A 22,086-nucleotide genomic window follows, 5' to 3' on the forward strand; every position below is an offset into this window, starting at 1 on the left:
TAATCTAATTTCAGGATATTATTAAGAGCATTTAATTCCTATAATTGTGTTTGATTAGAAAAGAATGACTAAATCATGGATGGAATCAGCTGGAGCACAGCAGTTTTAGGGCTTCCTGTTATGAATTTAAATATTACTGGGCAATTTCTTGTGGCTGTTGGAAGTAGCTGTTTTTACCTACAATGGCTTTCCCTATAAAACCTTCTGTAGGTGGGAGACTGGGCCATCAGACAGGGGGCAAGGCTTCTTTTGGGCGGGGCTTCTCATGGGCGGGGCCCGTCCTGGTGCTCCCTCTCTGGCTCCGAGGCCCCAGCCACTCAGGCCTAGCCCAGGTTGGAGCATGGTTAGTTTCGAGGCGCTCCAGATGGGGACCCTACCAGAACAAAGGATATTCCACCATGGGTGAAAGCTCCTGAAGATTTGAAAGATCCCGAGGTGTTGCAGGTCCAGATGCAGCTCTTGGAGGCTCTGTTTGGCCCAGCAGGGTCTCGAATCCCATACGTTGAGCCAGTGAGCAAAGTCATGCTCGAGCTAAAGGTTCTGGAATCTTTGGACCTCAGAGAGGTTGTGGTTTATGGCTCTTACTTGCACGAGCTCGGGGCCAGGTGGATGCTCCAGTCCATGGCCGAATGGCACCGCCAGCGACAGGAACGAAGGATGCTCAAACTTGAGGGTGCCATGAAAGCCCTAGAGTTGGGTCCTTGGAGGAAGTGAAGCTAGTTTGCAAACCACGAACCTGGAATCAGGATTTAAAGAGTAAACTGTGTCTGCAGAGGTGGAATGCATGTGGTCTGGTTGAAATTCTGCTCCAGTCTGACAGGGAAAAACCAGCTGATTTTTGGGTCCCTGCCTTTGTCTCAGTCCTAATGTGGCTTTCCCCCCAGGTTTGCTAATTAAAAGATAAAATTTTAAATAAGTTAAAAAAAAAAACCTTTCTGTAGAATATCATTTTATACTTAAAAGAGGACTGGTATATTTTATTTGATATAATCACCTTAATGTTTTAAATGTTTTTTTTTTTTTTTAAGATTTTGTTTATTTATTTGAGAGAGAGAGAAAAAGCGCAAGCACGAGTGGAGGGAGGGGCAGAGGGAGAAGCAGACTCCCCACGGGCAGGGAACCAGACATGGGGCTCCATTCTAGGACCTCAGGATCATGACCTGAGCTGAACACTTAACTGACTAAGCTACCTAGGCACACCCCCTTTATTTTCATCTTAAAGTTGAAGACGTCAAAGATGAGGCTTAAATGACCTGCCCCAAACTCATTAGTAGTAGGTGGCTTCTTCATGTGTCCTCAGGTTTTAATTGATCCTTCTGGCATCATTGTTACATGAAAGCCAACACCGCATGCTCCATGTTATCCCTAAATTTATTTGTCCACTTGTCTTCAAGAAATCTGAGATTACGCTAGGTTGCGTGCCAGACACGTGCTATGATTGGCCATTGTTCAGCAACTTCCACAGAAAGGAGGGTGAAAGATGCTTCTACTGGATACTCTTGAAGTTGTGGTCTTTAAATTATGGCCCATTATACTTCATTCCAAATGATTCTTGATATCATGGAGGACACTGATGTTATTATTATAAATAATTATCTGTATTGTGCAATCAATAACCCCTGGTATTTGTATTCTTTTGGTATTATTGTAAGTTGAGGTTTTTCAACCATGGCAGTACTGACACATGGAGACATATCTTTCTCTGGAAGAAGCACTGGAGGATATTTTGCAATCCCTGTCTCTACGAACTAAATGCTAACAGCACCCCATCTCCCCAGCTATGACAACCAACGATATCTCCAGGCATGGTCAAATACTCCCAGGGCAAAGTCATTCTTAATTGAGAACACATGCTGTCAATGTTATAAGCAACAAAAATATTTTGTTCTCTTAAATTATCAAGTCCTCTAAACCAAGGAAAAATTATTACTTACTTAGAAGCGTATTTACTTATTGATTCTTGTACAAGTCATCAGTAGAAATCAATTGAGAATGTATCCCAGAAGAGAGAGAAACCAAAATCTAGTTAATTCAAACGTTACCCCTGGGACCAGGTAATCAAAGATGTTCTTAACTGGCTATCTTACCAAAGTCAATACAGACTAGAGTTTCATCCATCTTAACCACAGAACATGTTTTCTCCTAGAAAAATTCCTTTTAGAGGTCTTAGAACTGGGAACTAAGAAAACAAACCAAGGTCAACATCTTTGGTTATATAACATGTGTGTTTGATACACATTATCAAGGCTCTGGGTAAAAAGGCATGAAGAGGAAAGGGAGGACAAAAGAGTCCACCACAAAATGGTTGTTACTTGTCATCTCTGTCCAGCACTTGGCTGTGTGGCCCGGGAGGCAGTGTCTTCCCTATCATGGGAGGTTTGCAAACAGGGTTGAAGTGTGGGAAACAGGACGAGAACAGGTCTGGCAGATCTGGATCTGAAAGCTTACTGGCTTGAACTGTAACTCCACTGAGCCTCATCCAATCTGTAAATGAGAATGCTTCCCATTCAAGTTGTTTTGAACATCGACGATACCATTTACAGAGACCCTGGCCTCTGCTCAACATTCAGTCCCCAGCAGCTTTGTTTCCAACTTCTGCATAGTCCCATGTTTCTGCTGGAGATGGGGCTGCCTCACTTGTAGATTCTAGGCATGGCTGTATCCTGATAGATACCCAGGAACTGTGGCGATTTAAAGTCTGCTTCAAAATGGCTTTATTCATTATCATAAAGCAAACATTTCGCAGTACCCATCAGAATTGCCTAGAATTGCCATGCCTATTCTTATCAACTTTCCCTTGAAACCAGCCTTTACTGTTTCATGGATTAAGAAAAAGAGTGAACCAGAATAATGGTCAGGGGCTCCCTTTGCTGAATCCTGGTTTATGGCAGCAATAAAAGTCGCGTGTTACCCAACTATAGGCATAACTATTTTTAAATAAGCTAAGCTTCTTTGCTTACATTATGCAGACCTGCATGGAAGGGTGGACTGGAGGGTCTGAAACTATCTCAGGGCTCTGTTATGCGCGTTCAGCTTCCCTGGCACAGGAGGCTAGGTGGGATAGAGCGAGAAACCCCAGGCAAGGACAAAATGCCCTTCTCCTCTTGCTGGAGTGCTTTCCCTCTGCAGGACTGAGAAGGGCGCCAGACACCAGAACAAACCAACACGACAGTGTTGATCACAAGCCAGCTCTGACTTAGCCATTCATCAAAATATTTGCTCCTTGAAACTATTTTCATTCCACAGACAATGCTTCATGAGTAAGGCTCTCTAGCATGCTGCAGTGGGATGCAGGTTAGTGGGTTTCAATGACTTTCACAGTGATAGAGCCCTTTCTGTACATAGAACTTCCTGGGGGGCACTGATCTGGAAGTCCAGGGAGAGGGAAACCCCCATGGTGGAAGGTGAGGTGAAGAAAGGAGTTATGAAGTCTGTCCATCCCTTGGACCCCCTGCACAGCTCTTTCTAGATGCCTGATGGCATCCCTTGAATTTCTATGACTCCTGGAATCCAGATGGACAACGAGCGGGACACTGGCCTTTCCGATCCCTTTCTTGTTTAATAACCTTCTTGGCACTCGTTTGCACACAGTGCCCTTGCAAGCCCTTCTAGCATCAGTAGATGATAAGAGATTGAGGCACTTCCCTGCCAACTAGGTCTTTAGAACCGCCTGAATGTAACAGAGTCCCTGTTCTTAACTCAAAGATTCTTTTAATGACATTTAATAAGAGAACACTTTTACTTTATTATCTCCTGATGCTTTTCCATGACTTACCTTTTTTCTTTCAAAATAGAAGGTTGTGGAAGAGATGGTAATACAGTAGCTACCAGCATTTGTTGAAAGAACATCTGGAGATAATTGTTCACTTGATGCTACCATGGTTTTAGATGTCTGGGAAAGAGCCACGGGAAGTAGAGTTCTGAGTGTGAATAATGGTTCTGCCATTGCGGGGAAGCTGGGGGCTGCTCTCGTGGACACTCTGCTGATCCTGCCTGGATTTTGAAGTGTCTGAGACAGAGTCTGGCACATGGTAGGGGCTCAACATACACTGGCTGCCAAAGAAGAAACCCAGGGCCCCAGAAGCAGGGGGGCTTGATCACACTCTCCAGAACACTGCGGAAATGTCATTCCAACGTGGCATCGCTGGAGTTTGCTAATTCTTTCTCCCTTCCTTCTGGCATCCAACTCCCCCAGGAAATAAGAAAGCAATATGAGAGAGGATACATTTGTGTTTTTCATTCTCTTCTAGTAGCACAACTTCTTCTCCTTCTTCTTCTCCTTCTCCTTCTCCTTCTCCTTCTTCTTCTTCTTTTTAACACAGTGTAGGGATAGCGCCTGGCACAAGTAGATGCTGGAGGCTATTAGTGAGAGGACATGAAGCAGGAACCCCAGAAATGCAGATTTGATTGAAGGAAGTTGCAATATGAAATTAAGCTGGCAGGCTTTAAGTTGTCATGAGGTCTAGGAAGAAGAGAAGTCTCGTTCCGTCCCTCTTGAGGCACCCTTGGTGGCGTGTGCACAACTACCTGTCTCCTGCAACCCTCTCTCCTTTCAAGGTGCTCTTGGACATCTTCCGATCTGTGACAAAGTGTCTTCTCTGGTTGACAGCTTTAGGCACTCGTTTGCATTAGACACTCATTAGCTTTCGGACTTTGTGGCTACAGAGACGTTTTTCCCTTTGGAGGCATTTTTAGCACCCTCCGTTTGAACAATGCCACATCATACATTCTGCCAAAAGACATGAAATGCAACAGAGCAGAGGATGGGGCTGGTGACTGGCATCTCAGGTCTGTGTGGGGTCAGAAACTTTGGCTTTTCGGAAATGCTCGAAGAACAAACTGCCAACCGGGGAGCCAATGATATCACCACAATGATATCAAGCTTCCAATCAGGCAAGCATGAACCTACCTGCCGATGGGGCACTCAGCGTCCAACAGACTCAATAAATGGTGAAGAAAATCTGAACAGGAGGGTAAGGATTTGAGCAAGAGCCTGAAAATTCTCTGTACAGTCCCCAAATCTCTCCCAACCCAGTCTCCTTGGTGCCTGAAATCTCTTCTTTACACATTCGTACGACAGCGAATTTCTCCAGGTATCTTTTTAAAAAGGTACAGACTTCGAGAAGGCACCCCCAGATCCCAGTGTGAATTAATCAGATGCCTCTCCTCACCGGCAGCAGACATAGAGGCAAATGGAGGTTCTGAGTGGTAAGACCATGATCGAGCCTTTGTCCTTCCCATTAGGCCTTCCAGCAAGTGCTAGTTGTGTGATAATGTTTCAGTGGGACCATGCTGTACTTCTGGGAAAGCCCTTCTCTGCAGACTCTGTCCTCTGCACAGGCAGAGAAAGCAGAAACCGAATTTGTGAGTTCCTTTCCCACGATTGCTATTCTCCAAAAGCTCTGCATAGTGAAGAATGTCGTGTCATATAATCCTGACTATAAAAGCAAAGAACCTGTGTTAGAGGGAAAGAAAGGAGCTGGAGCGTGTATGAAGATGCCCACTTTGGGTAGTAAATGGGTCTTAAGATCATGCGCAATTCCGCTTGGACGTATTATGGGCATATTAATTTTCATTTCAGAAATGTTATTCCCATTTCTCACTCATCTTTAATGTGCAGGGGCTAATGATTTTAACTTTCATTGTTCTTGTCCTTGAGCCTGTCAATGAGATAACGATCTTCCACGATCCATGTTCTGCTGCCTGTAGAATTCTTCTACAAAGTAAATCCTGATGCTCTAACTGATCGAGTGTTGTAAGGTTTTGCTTTAATACACTGAAATATTTTACTGAGTGAGGAAATGAAGAGGATGTATAATTTGTTGTCATTTTCTTTCTTTCTTTCTTTCTTTTTTTTTTAGGTTTTGTTTATTTATTTAGAGCACACAAGAACAGGGACAGGGACAGAGGGAGAGAATCCTCAGGCAGATTCCTCATTGAACTCAGAGCCTGACACAGGGCTCGATCCCAGGACCCCAAGATCATGATCTGAGCCGAAACCAAGAGTCGGACGCTAAACCACCTGAGCTGCCCAGGCATCCCAAGTTGTAATCTGTTTATGGTCTCACTTTATGGGTGGGGGCAGCAGCTGTCCTGGAGGTCCTCCAGCTCCTGCCGGATCTCCTTCAGCTTCTTAGAATCCTGGGCCAGGTGCCTATGTAGCTTCATGGCAGGTATACGAGCCAGTCAGTCAAGACATTGATGTCAGGTGCTTGCCAATGGTGAAAGACAAATGCAGGTTCCTGTTTGCAGTCCTGCACTCCAGCAGGTCCTTCTTGTTGGCCTTGGTTTCTCCTGCTTCGGTCCCCTTTTCATTCCCCACTGAAAGCCCCACAGGCTTTGGTTACTGAAATAATTGCTGTACATAGATGTTAACGGGCTGCCCTAGTCACATCAAGTCAGATTCCTGTATCCCAAATTCTATGTTCCTCATTGATTTCGATTCTCTGATTAACCCTCAACTAATGAATTCAGTCTTGTTAAGGGATTCACAATGTTACCAATTCCTTCAAAGAATCGACTACTGTCCTGGTTAATTCTATTATTTATCTTGTATTTCTGCTCTTGCCTTTGTTTCTTCCTTTCGATGTATGTTTCGCTTACTTCACCCACATTTTTCTAGTTTCTTTATGTGGAAACCTACCTTCAAAAAGAAGAAAGATTTCAAATCAGTGATCTGAGAGATAAAGCTGTACATTTCTCTTAAGTCAGTGCTTTGGTGGAATCTTTGAATTTTTGATACTCTGTGTTTTGATCACTTTTCCGTGCACCTGTTTCCTTCTTACTTACAGTTCTCCTTTGACCTGTGCATTCAGAAGTGTGCTATTTCATCTCCAAGCATTTGGCGTCTTTCCAGATATCTTACTGTTATTAATATCAAATTTAACATTGTTGTGATTTAGAAACACACTTTTAAGGATTTCAATATTTTGAAACTGATTGAGACATACTTTATGGCCTGGCAACTGGTCTCTCGTAGTCAATGTTCCACGTGTTCTCAAAAAGGGAATGTATTTCCCACCTTGTTCGGTAAATTCCATTAAGTTTGTGGATTGTGTTACTCACATCTCCCGATTCCTTGCTGATGTTTTTGGTCTTACTTTTTCTGTTGGTTACTGAGAGACGGGTGTTGGAATTTCCAACTGTATCCCTCTCTCTCTCTCTTTAACACTGTTATTTTCTTCTTTGTGGATTACAAATTTCTCTAAATATTTTGCGTCAATTTTGAAGACCAAATACATCTTATATTGTTACGTATCCTGATGAACTGACCCTTTATCACCCAAAATGCTCTTCTTTATTTCTGCTCATGGTTCTTGTCTGGAAATTTAATTTTAACTGCTACTAATAAGGCCACTCCAGCTTTCTTAAGCTCATGCTTTGCTTTTTATATCTTCTTCGATCTTTTTTCTTTTGACCTATCCAGGTCTTTAGATTTGAAGTGCCTCTTTCTTAGGCATACTTTTATTTTTTTAATTTTTTTGGATCATAGCCTAAGAAGAAAAACCATGAAAATTACTAGATGTCTTGTGATGCAGGAGGAGTTTCTTAATGGTATTATGGCTGGGTAACTATAACTCAAATATTAGCTTTCATGACTTCAGGCAAGTGATTGATTAAAAATATAATTTCCCCATAATTTGTCGGTTGCTGAGCTCCCCCAGATCCTGGTGACAGCTATTCCTTAAACAGGAGAAATATGAGACTGTCAGAGACCGTTTGGGTTGCTGGTGTTACATCTTGCAATAATAACACCATTCGAGTGAAATGAGATTATAACTGTTTGCTGCTAACTCTGAATACCATCACCCCGCTGTATCTTGGAGGATCTGCCGAGAGCCCACTGAAGCCCTTCTCATGAGAACTGAGATGAAAAGACAAAGAATGAAGAGCAAAGCAAGTGGTTCGCTATAAACAAGAGGCATCTTCACATGAAACAATCTTGAGCACCATATAGATCTACCCTTTTCTCTTTTCCATCACCAGTGTGTCCAACCTCATCTTTCAGATTGCAAGACGGAATTAATATTTTCCTGTACAGAGTCAGAAAAGTATAAAAATCTAGATAATAGTCATTATTATATATATATATATATATATATATATATTAAAAGATTTTATTTATTTATTTGACACAGAAAGAGAGGTCACAAGTAGGCAGAGAGGCAGGCAGAGAGAGAGAGAGGAAAGCAGGTTCCCCACTGAGCAGAGAGCCCAATGCGGGGCTCAATCCCAGGGTCCTGGGATCATGACCTGAGCCGGAGGCAGAGGCTTTAATGCACTGAGCCACCCAGATGCCCCAATAGTCATTATTATAAAGATGACTATGCTCTGTATTTACTATTATCTGAACTTCTACTTTGTGCTTAAGATTTGGACTTCTTTTTTACAGTGAGCACTGGGGTCACTTAGAAACCTGGAAATGGCACCTTGGTGGCTCAGTGGGTTAAGCCTCTTCCTTCGGCTCAGGTCATGATCTCAGGGTCCTGGGATTGAGCCCTGCATCGGGCTCTCTGCTCAGCGGGGAGACTGCTTCCCTCTCTCTCTCTCTCTGCCTGCCTCTCTACCTACTTGTGATCTCTGTCTGTCAAATAAATAAATAAAACTTTAAAAAAGAAGAAGAAGAAGAAGAAGAAGAAGAAGAAGAAGAAGGAGAAGAAGAAGGAGAAGCCTGGAAATGTTTTCAAAAGACTTAGCTCTTACATAATCTTCAAATATTTTGCCAAATCCTATAGGACAGTGGTATGAGCACCAGAGGTGTTTTGCCAATCTTCCCAAATAAGGGCTCAACGTGGCCCATAGTCCAAGTTCAAAAACAAGCCAACCAACCCAAATGGCCTCCAACTGATTGAATGGGTAGGTCAAATGTAGTTTATCCCTACAGGGGACTACTGGTCAACTCTGAAAAGGAACAGAGCACTGATATGACAGCATGAAGGAACCTTGAAAACATCAGCGTGGGTGAAAGAAGCCATCAGAAAAGGCCACAGACTGTATGATCTGATGTATATGAACTCTCCAGAAGAGGCAGACCCATAGAGACAAAAGGCAGGTCAAGGTTTGTCAGGTCTTAAAGAGGGGGATGGGCAGTGACAGCTCATGAGCACCAGACTTGCTCCCGGTGATGAGATGATGAGAATATCTTGGAACGAGATAGCCGTGGTGTTTGCACACCTGTGTGAATGCAGTTAAACCACCAAATGGTACTTTTATTTTTTTTAAGGTTTTGTCTATTTATTTGACAGACAGATACCATAAGTAGGCAGTGAGGCAGGCAGAGAGAGACAGGGAAGCAGGCTCCTCGCTGAGCAGAGAGCCCGACGTGGGGCTCGATCCCAGGACCCTGGGGTCATGACCTGAGCCGAAGGCAGAGCCTTAACCCACTGAGCCACCCAGGTGTCCCCCAAATGGTACTTTTAAATCATGCATTTTATAGAATGTGAATTTTATCTCAGTAAAAATAGTTATCAACAGATAAGCAAAATGAGCCAACTATGGGCTATTTGTCTACCCGTAGGGCTTCCTGGGAGGCAGCTTTTCAGCAGAATGCCCCTTCTCTCCAAGCTTCCCAGGGGAGATGGGTTGTGGGAGGCACAATATCTCCCTGCTCCTCACCTCTCTGTGAAAAGGAGAAAGGGGATCTCACTTGGCTTCTCTCTGCTCCCCCAAGTGGAAGCACCCTCAGAGAAAAACAGGGTAAGACCATGACTGCCTGTGGAAGTGGAAACTAATGCCATTCCCTGGTCAGCCCCTGGGCTGCTGACCTCCTGCCCCCCTTAATGCTGAGGGGGTGAGGGGAGCCCCGGGGAGAGAAGACAGGATGGACAGTCTGGGGAAGGACCAAGTGCTGCTCCCTTGATGTCCTGGTTCCTGAGGGATGGATGTGATTGGTCCCTGTCTATGTCCAGAAGGTCCCACCCCCAATGTCAGAGGAAAGTGGGTGTCAGGACACCACCTGTAGATCAAGTCATCTAAGCAGCCACCAGAGCCTTGGAGAGCTTCCAGGACCCAGCCATTCTAGTGGGGTCTAGAAAATAAAGGAAATCAGCAGAGATGACTAACAGAAGCAGAGAACAACTATTCTAGGGACAGTCACTCCGGGATATGTTCTTTCTCCAGCCCCCCAGTCACTTTTCACCCCCACCCCCCACCCTAGCAAAAGGACATTCCAACTCCCCTGGCAACCTGGAGGCTCCCAGATGTTCCCTGGACTGATGGAGATGGGAAGTGGACTTTCACTTCCCTCTTCCAGCTTCTCTATTGCGCTTCTCCTGAGTCGTCATTTCTTAGACTGATCTCTTTTTAACATGACTGACAGAGGGAACCCCAACCCTACCTGCAGGCAAGAGGACCAATCCTCTGGCCTCTCCAAGAGATCCATACAATATTCCTATATGACTCAAGCTCTATTTTTAAGACAAGCAGCCTAAAATGATACCACAGGTGGGCCCCTTGTTAAACCCAGGTGAGGTGAGACTGAGCCAAGGTCATCCCCATATCTTTTCAGGCTTTTCTCCTTCAGGGTCAAAAGCCCTTGGTGTTCACTCTCTGCTGAGGTCTCCTTCATTCAGTAGGTATTGTCACACCCGTTTTACAGAAGAGAGCTTAATAATAAAGGCTTTGAGAAGTTAAGGGACTTGGTCAAGGCCACATCTCAGTAAGTGCCAGAAATTCCTGACATTTCTATAAGTCTGGAATGCCTAAGATACAGTAGTCCCCCTTACCCCTGGGGGGTTTGTTCTAAGACCCGCCAGTGGATGCTTGAACCCACAGATTGTACTGAACCCTATATACTATGTTTCCCCCGTACATGCCTACGTATAATAAAGTTTAATTTGTAAATTACACACAGTAAAATATTAATAATAACAATAAAATAGAATAGCTATAACAATACACTGCAATAGAATTTATTAAAAATCAAAATATCTTATTGTACTGAACTCACCCTTCTTGTGACGACATGAGACGAGGCGATGCCTAGGGGATGAGCAGAAGGGAGCTGAGGGAGGTAGCGTAGCGTGAGGCCACTGCTGACCTTCCGGTGCTTTCTCAGAAGGAGGATCACCTGCTTCCAGACCAGGTGGAGCCCAGTGAAACTGCAAGTAAGGAGGCATTCCTGTAAGCGCCGATCAGACCCACCCCTCCAGCCAGACGGGAGCAGTGGGCATCTGCTCCCGTCTGAGCTCAGCACGCCACTTGTCCCTCGGTCTCGCCAACAGGAGCCCTTAGTCTCCTGTCCAAGTGGAGGAGGGAAGCCTCAAATACATTTCCAGTCCTTCGCTCAGGACCCAGCAGTACACGTGAACTGTATTCAACAGCATTAACTTACCTTATAGTGCTTTTCCAAAGCAGGGAACATATCCATCGAGATTAATTCTGTTCAAATAGATTTTGAGAAAACACCACTGAGTAAAAGAAAAAGCATATACTTCAAAAACAGTTTAGACAATAAAGGAGGAAAGAAATGGAGAAAATGTCCCCCCAATGAAGGGGCATGAGGACTGGGAAATAGAGAATAAGTAGAGATTGGAAGCCCTTGCTGTGTCTAATACTGATTTTACACTGTGACAGGATCACCAAGGAGACCATGTCAGAAAACAACCCCCAAACAAAGCAGCCGCGTCCACATAGCTGTGTAGCATGTTCTGCTTTGGATCAGGCACTGATCAGAGAAGGTGGAGGGTCGGCGCACCTGGGTGGCTCCGTCAGTGGAGCATCTGTTTCCGTTTCAGCTCAGGTCACGATCTCGGGGTTGTGGGATGGAGGCCCACGTTGGCTCTGTGCCTGGCAGGGAGTCTGAGATTCTCTCTGTCTCCCTCTCTGTATCCCTCTCCCTCGCCCTCCCACTCTGTCCTTCCTTCTACTCTCTTTCTCTCTCACTCTCAAATAAATAAATAATCTTAAAAAAAAAAAAAAGAAAAAGAAAGTGGAGGGTGAGATGGGTCAAAGGGTCTGATAGGGACAGAAAAGGTGAATGAGGTAAGCTCAGGTTTCGGGGAGGGTTGCTCAGGTTGCACACTGGTTTATCCTTTGGCCCGGGGCTACAGGCCAGGCCCCTGGCTCACAGGATGAGAGCACATGCCTATCTTTGATCTGTGTCTTCTCTAGTATGGAGTCAGGGCACGCAGCAGGTACACAACGAAAGCTTATCACTTGATTGCCAGGCCAGCTATGTAAAAGGCTACTTCTTTTTCCTTATCAACTGCAACTAATATTTCTACCCTATTTATGGTATAAGCTATAATCAATAAGAGTATTAATAGCAAGCAATCAGCACAGAGTAAATAAACATGAACATCATGCGCTGAGCATACATTAGATTTAATTTTCTTTCTTTAATTATATGTGCCTATGGGATATATAATGCATTCCTTAGAGGGAGAGAAGGAGGAGAAAGAGAGAATACAAATGAGAAACAAATGAATTGCTAGGAGTGGCCTGTGTTGCTATTTCCCCAGAGCATTTCTCAGCAGTGAGGAGCACCGCAGAGCACCAGGAGTTGGATTTAAGTGGGATGACAGTCTCCACTCCCAGGAAGATCTGAGGCCAAGATCAGCTCCAAGGGGCATAAAACTACCAGTTCTATGGGTGAGATGGTATAAGGGCTTTAAGCAAGGTCATGGGTGTGGCGCCCACCCAAGGTTAAGCGTGATCACTGATCTACGCCATCACCTCCTTCCCCAAGTGCAGGGACCCAGTCTTGCTTATATCCATCCTCATACTTGGAACCTGGAACAATGTAGAATTCTGTGGACATTTGTTGAATGAGCAGATGAGCACACAGACGAAGGAAAGAAAGAAAGAATGAATGAATGAACTTATGACTAGGGTTAGAATAACCTCTCCTTTTTACGTTAGGAATCATTCTCTTCTTGTTTCTTTGAATCATTTCTTCTGTGTTTTGTGACATTGCAATGCACAGGCACCCTCATACCCTATCTCCAAACCCAGCCTAAAATCTTTATGCTGATTAAATGATTCTTAAAGTCCCACCAGCCCTAAGCCAACCAGAGTCCACCCATCGTGGTCTGGCTGGAATGCATGTGGGAGGGAACGGATGTTTCTTTATGCTCCTTCAATGTAATATTTCAAACCTGGTTCATCCTCAGGAGTGTGTGGCTGAATTCTATCGTTCAAGATATTCTCAGCCACAGAAATTCCCTCTTCGTGTGTGATAAAATCAGTTCTCTGGATCACAGAACACTATTGATCCCCAAAGCAGGTTTTGTGAAATCCTGCCTTGATGAAATTCGTGGATTGACAGCTCTACAGTCAATGTAGAGACAGAACTTCGAAAGTGCTACAGGAGGGACACAGCAGGTCTTGACCACCCTGGTGTGCAGAGAGAAGCCTGTGACGAGGCCAGCCTGGGGTGGGGGTGAGGGGAGGCTCAGGGATGGTCTTTGGGGCCTGAAGCCCATCTGCAGCCCTCTCACTTTTTTTGTAAAGATTTTACTTATTTATTTTATTTGAGATAGAGAAAGAGCAGGGGGAGAGGCACAGGGCATGGGAGAGAATCTCAAGCTGATGTGGAGTCGGATGCGGGGCTCGATCTCGAGACCCCAACATCATGACCTGAGCTGAAACCAAGAGTCGAACATTCAGCCGACTGACCCACTCAGGCAGCCCCATCCTCTCTTGACAGTAACATCTGGTGCCGGGTTAAACTTGTCAAACGAGCTAACCTGTCATGCACATTGGCCATGTGCCCAAAGCCATTCTAAATACTTCACACGTAGTCATGGACTAGCTCATTTATGCCTCAGATCCAACAGGCTTGCTTCTATCATTACTCTCACCTGCCTGGGAAGATGCTGGCCCCATGGGCACCTGAATGCCTGTCCCTGCTCTGTGGTTCATAGGCAGAGGGACCAGGAGGGGGATCACACTGGGTTTCTGCACTGCTTCTCAGCAAGGCGGTGTTAACTTTCCCACAGCCGCCTCTGGGCCTGAAGGGGGTCTTATCACCTCTGACACACATCACTTCTACTAAACAGGGGATAATCCAATAATAATACTGACTTCATTAGGTCATGCTGAAGGTAAAATTAATGACACCCAGTGATGCCCTGCCTATAGTATCATTTTGATAAACGGAGTCTTTTTTATTATCTTGGAGATTAGAAACAGGAGAACCATGAACCTCAACTTACATTAGGTTTAATTTCCTTTGTATATAAAGACGGTTTTGACCAACTAAAAATGGAAACCTGCTTATACTGATTTCCTTAGAAATCATTTTTGTAAGGTGAATGTCACGGAGCTGTTTCCTATGGCACATAGTTCCCAGGGCAGCTTTGGGCTTCCTGAGCTATTAATCCAACGTGTCTTGGCATCTATCTGACCGGCATGGAAGGTTAGTACTAAACTTGGTACTTGGCTGTCTCTGGGGTACTCTTTGGACTTACTATAGAGAAGAGAACCAAATTTCCTTCCACCTTCCCCACAACAAGCTACGCCATTTCTTGGTTGTCTAATGTGTCCCAGGCAAGCTCCCTCCCTATGCATAGCACTGGAGATGTCCCACTTTGCAGCATTTTGAGGAAGATATCATTAACCCCTCTTCACAGAGGGGAAGCCTGAGTCTCTAGGCAGCTCTGGGACCTGGGGTCCCCGACATGTACTCTGTGCCCTAGGCCAGGCTTTATAGATCTTTGGGCTTCCAAAAATTGTAAAAACCTTCATGCTTAAACCACTTTTTGGAAGAAAGATTTAGGAAATCAAAATCACACTTTCCTGTCCTCCAACAGTAAATTATAGGCCAAGCTTGACCCATTTCTTCATAATCCAGTATTTTCATTATAAACTTCCATCATCGTATTTCCCCACATAGGTATGGGGAGACCCTCTTCTTCCCCTCCATCCAATGCCCTAGCTGCTAGGGTTTTGAATATTTTTGCATTTGTATTTTTTTATGAATTATTATAAAGTAAGTTACAGACAATATGATATACCGCCCCTAAATATTTCAGTACATCTCTAGGACATTTTCCTATATAACACCATGATTGTACCTGACAAAATGAACGTCATTTGACAGTCTACCTGTATTCAAATTTTCCCTGTTGTCTGTCCCAGAAATATCTTTTGTAGCTGGTCAAATTCTGTTTTGAAATCCTTTCCCCGGTAGAAAACACCTGATCGTGTCCGCAAACCAGCATTTGGGGGCCTGCTCCCGTGCATAAAGTCAGAGTTTGGGTGACCTCAACAAAGGCTCATCCCAAAACACAACAAAACCAAACCTCATGGCTCTATTGGAGACACACCTATCATCAGGCCGTGCCTTTTGTAGGTCATATGTACAAGTTAAACTCAATATTTAAGACCTAGGACCAGGGTTTCCCCTGGCCTTATAACCTCCCGCACCAGTGTTGACATGGTTACTTCCTTCCACTGTGAGAGGCACGGCTCATCTTCCCCTGGGTAGATGCTCAAGGTCGCAGCGAGCTGTCACTCAGGACAGTGGACAGCCCCCTTTCAGCTCCGACTGCCGGCAGGGAGAAGTTCAAGGCTGCCAATTTTGAACTCACGCTCTAGATAGGAGGTACGGATGCTATAGAAAACTTACCTGTTCTCCAAGTACTGTGAGCAACTACACTTGTTTCCCTGGGGTTGAGGAGACAGGGGACTTTCAGTTTTTTATTTTTTGTTTTTTTAAAAGATTTTATTTATTTATTTGACAGAGAGAGAGAGAGAGAGAGAGAGAGATCACAAGTAGGCAGAGGCAGGCAGAGAGAGAGGAGGAAGCAGGCTCCCTACTGAGCAGAGAGCCCGATGCCGGGCTCGATCCCAGGACCCTGAGATCATGACCTGAGCTGAAGGCAGAGGCTTTAACCCACTGAGCTACCCAGGCACCCCTGGGACTTTCAGTTTTAAAACCAGGACATGTTGGTTACTCTACTCCTCAGGGGCCTCTGTTGGCCCCTCATGGTCAAGCTCTTCCCTCTTTTGGGCTGACATATCCATCAACCTGCTGTGTTTATTGAATCCTGCTTATGCTTCTAGCAAAGCACTAGGGGGCTATACAAAGAAGGGGGATGGAGACTTCATTGCTGACGACACACTGGGTAGCCAGCCAATTCACGCCCCAGGGTTACCTCTCGGGGAGGGGTAGAAGGGGGCGATGGTTCTCTCCTGTTCTCCCGCGTGTCTCCTGCCTGTAGAGTAGATTTGTAGACTCCCTAGGGAAGCTTTTAAAACATAATGATTCCAATCTCATCCCCCTAGATTTTCTGATTCAGTCTGGGGTGAGGATCTAAGCACTTTTATTTTCAAAAATTGCTTTCGGTCGATTCAGGATACTTTTTTCCATGGATCCCTGATTAGACCTATAAGTTTCTCAATGCAAGATTCTAGGCAGCCAATCCCACTGGCCTGTGAGAAAATTGGTTTGCCCAACTGACTTGCAAGGTGGATTCCTTTGCATGGAGCAAATGTGATGACAGCTTTGCCAATGAGGGACAAACCCACTGGTTTGTCTCAGGCAGTCTGGGTTTAAATGTCAGCCCTTGGCACACTGCCCATCTCCCTTCCCACCACCAGGGAAAAAAGGAACCCTTGGTCCATCTGGCCCCTTGTTTAAGCAATCCCAGGGGAGCCCTTGTGGTCATTTTCGGATAACCTGGCTCATTACCCCCACACTCTTGTATGAAGAAGGGAAAACCGTGGAATACTCATGCCTTGAATAGAAGTTGGTAAACTGTGACAAACACTCATGGGAATGTAATCAATAATGTCAGACAGTTGATACCAAATGCCGAATGAACTGCTTCCTCCGTAAGCAATGGAGGAGTAAAGAAGCACAGCTGAGTCCTTAGAGATGGGGTGGGCCCCGAAGGCTTCCTTGGGGAGGTCGAATGGAGAGGAGAGAGCAGGACTTGCTCAGAAGAGAATGGACTTCTCTGCCATCTCAGTCATTCATCTGGAGGAAAAAATAGCAGGGTCAGTTCATTTACATACCCTTGCATTTTAAGGCACTAGCATTATCAGTGGCTTAGGGGTTAAAAGTACAGGCCTCTGAGATGAGTTACTTGGGTCCAAGCCTCGCTTCCTGGTTATGTAACCATAGTCAGGATAGAGTCCTTCTCTGCAAAACTGGAATAATAATCACATCTGCTTAATACAATGGCTGTGATGGTGGTCATGGAGCACACACAGAATGTGCAGTACTGGGCCTTGGGACATAATGTGTTCCCAATAAAGGCTGGTGCTGATTGTCACTTTTATTATTATTTTTTAAAGATTTTATTTATCCATTTGAGAGGGAGAGAGAGCACAAGTGAGGTGAAGGGCAGAGGGAGAAACAGACTGCCCACGGAGCGTGGAGCCTGATGAGGACCTGACCCCAGGACCCTGGGATCATGACCCGAGCAGAAGACAGATCCCCAACTGACTGAGCCACCCAAGTACCCCCGTCACTTTCACTATTAATCAAAGTCCTGATCAGTTGCTCTAATTATTGGGATCACATATCATCTCTCAAAATATTAAGGAAAGTTCTAAGAAAAGTGAAAACACTACTCCCAGAGGATGGCTCTCCAATACTGGGGTGGGGACACAGCTGACATTGACCTTTAAGGCTTACCATGTTTTGAGAGTCATCAGCTAACCTCTAAATCTGTGTGTTCCCAAAGGATAATAGACTGATATCTTGGTGTGCTAAGGTGGCCACAGTTTCACAGTTTGGGTGGCTGAAATCACAGATATTTATTTTCCCACAGTTCTGAAAGTTGGAAGTTGAAGATCAAGGGGTTGGCAGGTTTGGTTTCCCCCAAGGCCATTCTTGGCTTTCAGATGGCCATCTTCTCACCATGTTCTCACATGCTCTTTCCCCTTCATGCATGCCCATCTGTGTCCTAATCTTTTCTTCTTATAAAAACACTCGTTGGATTGGATTGGGGCCCAGCCTTATAGCCTCATTTTAAGTGAATTACCTCTTAAAGACCCTGTCTTCAAAACAATTACACGATGAGATGCTGAGTGTTAGAGTTTCAACATAGAGCTATGGGAGGACATAATCAACCCACAGCAGTTGAGTTCTAGTTTCCGCTCTACTTCTGCTAATACAGAGCAGAAGGAGGTTCCAGTGGTTTTTATCATCCTCATAGGGAAGAGCCTGGAGTCCTGTAGGTACACACAACATATGGCTCCACGGGCCCCAGCGAGGCCATCTAAGCATCCATGGGAGGTGTAGGCCATCAACAGCCTTCAGCATAAACAGAACCATCGTTTCCAAAGTGCTTCTCAGAAGTGGAAACGAGTTTTTAAATACAAATCATTTGTCGAACATAGCCGCTAATATGTGTGGCCAATATTTCTCACTAATGGATGGGCTAAAAACAAAATTTATAGCCAGTCTTGAAATATGAGATATGTGTGGTCTTTATAATTCCCAGTGATTTAGAGCAGATCCTTCCCTCAATTAGTAAATGGAGTTTTCACATCTTTTATCTGAAATTAAATAAAATGAAATCATGTTGATGATATTCAACCAAAATGAAAGCAAAAATACAGTATTTTTTTTAAGAGACATTAGGGGTGCACATGTATGCTTTTAACAGACTTTCTCTACTTTCATGTTGTAATAACCTAGGAAATTTTATAATAAGTTATTGGCATCTGTGCTGTTCAAATGCAGAAGGAATTCCTAGTCAAAGTATTGAATTAGTCAAAGTTTGTTCTTGTGGGCTCTTTTAGAAGATTTTTTCTCTTCTTCCAGTAAGTACTTGGATCTTCAAAATGTTTTATTGACATGGTTCTCTTCTTTGAGGAAGTACATGAAAGCAAATTATAGTCATCTTAAATTTTTCTCCCCACTAATAGCCTGGAGTGCATGTGCGTGCACATGCACACACACACACACACACACACACACACACACACACACACACACATACAGCTCCTCTATGAAACTTGGAAAGTTAAGTTTCAGTCCAGGATTATTTTGGAGATCCCCTCATGTTCTCCGGGCTTGAAAAGTCAGCCCCAACAAAGACCAAATGGTGCAGGTTAGGTCTTTAGCTATTTCGTTTTGCTTATTTTTGTTTTTCTTAAATATTTTATTTTTATTTTATTTTGAGAAAGAGAGTGGGGGCAGGTGAGGGAGAGGGAGACAGAGAGAATCTCAAGCAGACTCTGTGCTGAGCACAGAGCCTGATGTGGGGCTCAATCCCAGGACCCTGAGCTGAAATCAAATCAAGAATCAGACTCTTAATCAACTGAGTCTCTCAGGCGCCCCTCATTTTACTTATGAAAAGTATTCACCATTGATTGACTCTTCCATTTAATTATTTTTATCTGGACTTGAGTTTGAAGTGTTCTATTAACCAGAATTCAATTTTGCTGTAATTTATGGCCAGCCATGAGGATTGGTGTCAAGAAAAAAAAAAAAAAAAAAAAAGCTTTTTGATAGACTTAATATATGTGGCTTGATTGAATTATAAGCTATAGATTACTCTTTAAAGTATGAATCTCCCCAGTAATGGGATGGTCATAAATAATTGTTGTGTTCATAAGAACAGTGATAACCCTTTCTTCTCATTTATATTCTGTAACTCACTTTATGCTATAACATCACTGAATACACACACACACACACAGAGTAAAATGTGGTTGGGCTATTTAATTAAGAACACCCCATTTTATTTGGCAAACACAATTCCAGTCTGATTGGTGTGAGAGAAGCAGGAGAACAGGGTGAGGAGCGATGTGGGTTCTTGACCTTAGGACCAAGCCACACTAGGAAGATGTGGTGATATCGCATCATTGCTGGTGAACTTTCAGGATCTCCAGATTCCGTGAACTTGTTGAATTTAATGGGTCTGCAGTTACCGGTATAAGATGCCTGGGAAATAATGGAGTTTGTCAATCAGCCACCTTCATTAAGGTCAGTTGTCAGGAGAAAGACTATACAGAGATGGGTTGGGGAAGGAGGAGTTTCCCAAGGGTGGTTCACTGGTAACAGGACAACATCGTGATCTCACACCCAGGCTTTGGAGTCAGGCAGATCGTGTTTGAGTCCTGGCTTTGTCACTTACCACCTTGACGGGATTAAAAGATGAGGCCGAAGCCACACAGACAGTAGGTATCTACTGTGTAGGGTGAGGATAAAGGACACCCATTATTAGTGTCTGGCACATTCACTGATGCAGCTACTATCGTCAGTGACAGTTCTGAGCACAGCTCCATGGAAGCTTCACTGTGGCTTGATATTACCAACATGGATAGACAACATGGATGGAGGACTGGTCAACTGATTCACGATCAACCTGACCTCTCTTGTCAAACTTCCACCTCCTTTTGTGCTGTGCAGATATGCTGAAGCACGAAGAAATGGAGAAGCTGTCTTTCACAAAATGCTTCAGAAAGCACGATTGCCCATGTGCACAAACTAAGCCTCCTGCTCACAGTCTGAAGAGCCTCACCTCTTGACTAAAGTAGTCTGCCGGTGATTTACCTGGCCGGTGATTTACCTGGCCGGTGGCCACCTACCAATCCATGCAGGGGTAAACACCTTTTCTCTGCTGCCCGCCATCTGAAGTCTACAGGAAATCTTGGTCTTCTATGGTTGGGTGAGCTCCGGATTTGGGGCCTCATCTCTGTCTTGGTCAGCCACTGAGAGAAAGCGGTTTTCTCTCCACCATGAGGAGTGACTAAAACAGGAAAACAAATTCCTTCTCTACCACACAGATGTCAGAAAGAATCTCAAGAGAGGAATGTAGAGAGCTGGGGACATTTGAGCCATAGGGTCCCCCAGCTTTCAACGCGACAGGACCTCCTAGCTTGGTCCTCCATGGAGCCTGCTGCAGTGCCTCAGTGGGCCCAGCAGAGCAGCATTTGTGGAAACAAAGGCTTCACACCTGCTTCTTTCTCCCTGCTGTGGGATGGGTCCCCTGCAGCCACTCCCACCATCTCGAGAGAGCCACCATGAAGAGCAGATGCTGATTATCTCTCTGGGTTCAAACAACCAGACAAGGTAGAGGCCACCTCTGTAGTAAAGGGGCTGCAGCTCACAGCTCTTGGCCTGGTTCCTGCTGAGGTTCAAGGGGCAGCTCTGGAACCCTACAGATTCTTCAAGGAGCTAGGCCTAGCTTCCTAGGCAGCTTTAGTGTCCCCAGCCCAGCTGTGCCTGCCATTCCTTCCTGTTCTGCTGCAAAGACCTTGCTGACTTGGTCTTCTGCTGTCTTTAGTGGGCTCCAAGTGGGTTGGTTCTGGATCCTCCTATACCTTGGCAGGTCACATGGGAGCATGGCATTTGGGGTAACTGAGAAAATGTCAACTTTTTATCATCTTTTCTTGTGTGTACTATCGATCACACCAGGACAAGGGTGAGCAGCAGAAAGTCTCAGAGCAAGAGTGGGGAGATGGGAGGGTACCTTGCAGGATGCTTCTGACTGCAAGGAGCAGAGTGTCAGAAAGCAGACTAGATGTGCTCTAACGAGGGCTGCCCCCCCCCCCATAATAAAAAGTTCTAAAAGTTGACTTTTTAAAATAGATTTATTTATTTATTTATTTGAGGGAGAGAGAGAGAGAGAGCGAGAGAGCGCGCGCGCATGAGTGGGAGGCACGAACAGAGAGGGAGAGAGAATCTCGAGCAGACTCCATGTTGAGTGCAGAACCCCACGGTCCATCCCACAGCCCAGAGGCCACAACCAACACTGAAACCAAGAGTCGGACACCCCACCAACTGTGCCGCTCAGGGGCCTCAAGGAGTTGCTTTTTGGAACTGGATCAACAACTCAGAGATATCTGGACACTGACTTGGTGCCTCTGCTCTTCTGTGAGTCCCAAAGTCCAAAAGCAAGAGTGAGGCTTCATCCTGAATCGCAGGGACGGAGAGCTTTCCCAGAAGACCCTCAGCATATTTCCTCTGAAGTCTCTAGACCAGACTAGGCCCCATGGCTTCCCGTGGATCAAGAGAAGCTCGAAAGTAAGTTTCTGGCATTTCTTGCTTCTGTCAATCATTGACACAGGCTTCAGCTTTGGGGAGGTATGGGCGGGTGGCTGTGGGAGCACCGTGCTTTTATTAATCTCCCATCCAGAAAACCTTAAAAAAAATTTGAAATGCATATATTTTCAGTCAAG

General features: G+C 44.8%; 1 pseudogene; it reads left to right on the top strand.

The window, feature by feature from the left end:
* The first annotated feature begins 364 nt into the window (after window positions 1–364).
* LOC131830259 (developmental pluripotency-associated 5 protein-like) lies at window positions 365–714 on the top strand (annotated as a pseudogene).
* The last annotated feature ends 21,372 nt before the right edge of the window (window positions 715–22,086 follow it).

The sequence above is a fragment of the Mustela lutreola genome, chromosome 4 (genome assembly GCF_030435805.1).
Source record: "Mustela lutreola isolate mMusLut2 chromosome 4, mMusLut2.pri, whole genome shotgun sequence".
NCBI lineage: Eukaryota > Metazoa > Chordata > Mammalia > Carnivora > Mustelidae > Mustela > Mustela lutreola.